The following is a 3,517-nucleotide window of genomic DNA, read 5'->3' as shown; positions in this document are numbered from 1 at the left end:
TAGGTCACTAGGTCATATCAAATAAAATACTTGTTTAAACTCAAGAGACCACATTTGTGGTCCAATTCTAATGAAAATTGGCCAGAATATTTGTTTCCATGAAATCCCTAGGTCAACCATGTTTATACTGTTATGGTGTGTTTCTCAGGTGAGCGACCTAGGGCCATCTTGGCCCTCTTGTTTCTTTTTGTTAAACGTTGGATAAAGCCCTGCTCCGCGTCTATTCAAATTCTATTGTGTGTATGCAACCCATGATTACAATAGGTAGCACAGTTAACGGCCACGGGCCACACTTTAGCACGCAAAACCACAGGTATTTTTTATATAGAATTTTTATAAAATAGACTATTTTGACAGGCGTCACTGTTCATAGTCAGGATTTTCATGCTTTTTCCGTGACAATTTAAGGTTAAAAGGTAGGACTGGAGCAGGTCTTTGGTTTAAACAGTATTTATTTAGAAAACTGCACATATAACAATATACATGAATTTGTACATGAATGGATTAGAAAACAAGTTTACAAAAACTTATATGAATTCTTCTCCATTAAGAAATATTTACACAAGTACAAAGATGCGTTAGCAACATGGTCGTGTAACATATGCAGATGAGGTACGAAAGAGAAACTTTTGATGGTGGGATTTAGAAAAGATGATACTACGACAATATATGCCTATTATTAGGTAGCAAAAAGTGAGTTTTTTCAATAGGTAGACATTAAGAATAAGCAGGTCTTTAAAATGTCTTTAAACTGATGCAACGCAGCAGCTAAATATACCAAATTGTAATGATATAATGGATATATGTCTATGTATTATTTTTTGTATTGTACATTTGTCATAATGGTAAGATATATGATGTAAAAATCTAATCGGGTCAGACATTAATTAAATATTCCATATTATCCATTGAAATTTTGTTTATAAATATTTTGAGGGCAAATGAATGTTAAAGTGCTCTTTTATGCGTTCATAACATAAACATATAAAACGCAGCAAATTTCATTTTCAATTATTACGATAAGAAGTTCTTAGCAGTAGATCAAGTAACATATGATTAAAAACAAACCGGTTATTTAAACGGAAGTAAAATTCATTCGAACATTATTATTAAACATCCATTTTTTATTTCTGTCTTGTGTAAAAGTGATGTAATGGTCGTTTCCCAAAATCCAGAAAAAAGTGCCGTTCAGGTAAGTGAAAAGTCAAAAACGGTCACCCACGGAATCGGACACACCGCAATTCGTTGCAACTGTATCCGCCGCCTTTGTGTTGAGATCATTTTAAGTCGATTATTTTATAAGTAAATGAATTTGAACGAGTAAAGCTCCACAATTGGTGATTTTTGGAGGTATAAAACTACCGTTGGATGTACATGTAACTTCGAAAGCGGCTGCTTGTACAACTAATTATACATTCTGACGGACAGCTATTAAACGGAATCAATCGACCTTCCAGATCATCAATGAATTCAATGACGCTTGTTAGTCTCGTGCCATATATTGCTTCCTGGTGCACGTGTAACAACGGCTTTGACATTCTGCATCGCAAGTGTAATGTATTAAGATTCAGATTTGCTTACAATTATTCCAAGAACATGTCGTCTCGCAGTTTCTGCAGTGCACTGATTGTACGGGCGGCTAATTCTGGCCTCCAGGTGCCGAAATATAATAATTCGCGGATTTCTAAGTTTTTGAAACTGCTGAGTGACCTGTGGAGTTTCCACTTTCTATTTTATTATCACAGCAGCGTTGTTTGTGCCGTGTGGCGGCCGTAAAAAGTCTCCCCGTACATTCAATCAGGGCTATTATATTTCAATCTTCACAGATCGTTCAGCACGACTTTTATGTCGTGTTACTGGTACTGTTTAGTTTCTCAGCATGAACATTTCGGCCTGGGTTGTTCCAATACTCCCGCTTTCATAGCTTTGGGTATTGTATAATCACCCCTTGGATATGGTGCCTGCTTTTTATTTTTGTCTTTTGGCAGTTCCAGTGATATGCAGGCTCCATAACCTCAGATCCCCTTTCTAAATTCCAGTTTATTTAGTTCTGCCCATTGTTTTCTCGTTTAGGGCAAACCCATTATTTAAACTGGGGACCATATGCCGCTTTTCATGGAATTACACACTAGTGTAGCATTGAAGGTTCCATGTGCACCGTCGTATGAACACATCTGCGGGTGTATCTAAATTGTTTTTTGTACTTTTAGCATGTGTAAATGTTGAGTTCTGCTCAACTCCATTTCCACTACCGTCCATGAACAGGCTCAATCAAACCGAGCCTGCAACATTTTCGTTTTTGTTGTGTTGAGCGACCTGTGGAGTTTCCACTTTCTATTTTAATTTAATACGACACACATGAGAGGAACTGAAATGTTTGTCTAACACAGCTTTAAAGCTAACAGTACGCACTTATCTTTTCGGGGCATGGATGCGTCTAGGCTTATTTCCCTTTTCAGTTCCACGAATTTGATGTCCCATATTTGTGAATACTTCACAAGTTATGAAATGCCATACTCCGTGTTCAGTGAATCTGCCAACATTTTACTTACACGTATTGTACCTCTGATAGAAAGGTTAAGCGTATGTCCACAATAATGGGTAAATGCTCCTGGCTCCTTTACTGAGATGATTGTCGCCACTATTCTCTTTAATGTAGAGTCTGTCGGAGACATATTGCTAGTAGGACTAACCTCTTCTCTTTTTCGGGGAAATTTTTACTCTGACCAGAGTATCCTCGATGATTGATGTCGGGATGTATGCATCTATGGAGGGAACCATAAACAGTCCAATAAAGTTTCATGCACATTTAAATCACTATCCTCGTGTCTTAGTACTAATACAACCTATTCACAATTTTATGCATGTGTTGTCTCGTCGACCTTGATGACGAAGAACCCATCTTCCTCAATGTTACTCGCTTTCTTCCGTAAAATCTATAGTACCATCACTTGTAGTATCTCATTCTAAGTCATAGGGCACTTGTATTTTTTTCTCCATCCGCAACAGTATAGACGGGTTGTTTCCTCGCCAATATTAAATCGCCCCTACTGGATGTACACACGTAATGCCTACCATTGTTCTCTCCGTAAAGCTTAAAATGGTGCACGAAGTTGTCTTTGCTGTCTTCCTATCCGCATATTGCGAGGCCCTGACCTGCACGGTATCGGATACCGCGCAGTATGTAAAGGAGCTGTCGTCGATTTTTCTCCTTCTCCTATAAGTTTAAGGTTGAAAGCATATCACATATGTCCTTGGTCTGCTTCAGGAGAGTCACCACCTGTCTCTCGACGGCTTCCTTGTGGCAATCGGATTGCAACAGAGAGCCAAAATTGCAGTCTGAATTGAATATCAAATTCTATATTACAAAGCTTAACTCCTAAATAGTCTGAAATAATGGCTTAAAACACAACCAGCCATAAGTATTTTTATATCAGGGTAGGGCTCAGCACAAAGCTCAACACTAGACGTTTTGATTGAACTTTAAGCCGCCAAGCGTACACAGCTTAAGTAATAT

Source organism: Mercenaria mercenaria, chromosome 3, assembly GCF_021730395.1.
Source record: "Mercenaria mercenaria strain notata chromosome 3, MADL_Memer_1, whole genome shotgun sequence".
NCBI classification, from domain to species: domain Eukaryota; kingdom Metazoa; phylum Mollusca; class Bivalvia; order Venerida; family Veneridae; genus Mercenaria; species Mercenaria mercenaria.
This window is presented reverse-complemented; position numbering follows the sequence as displayed.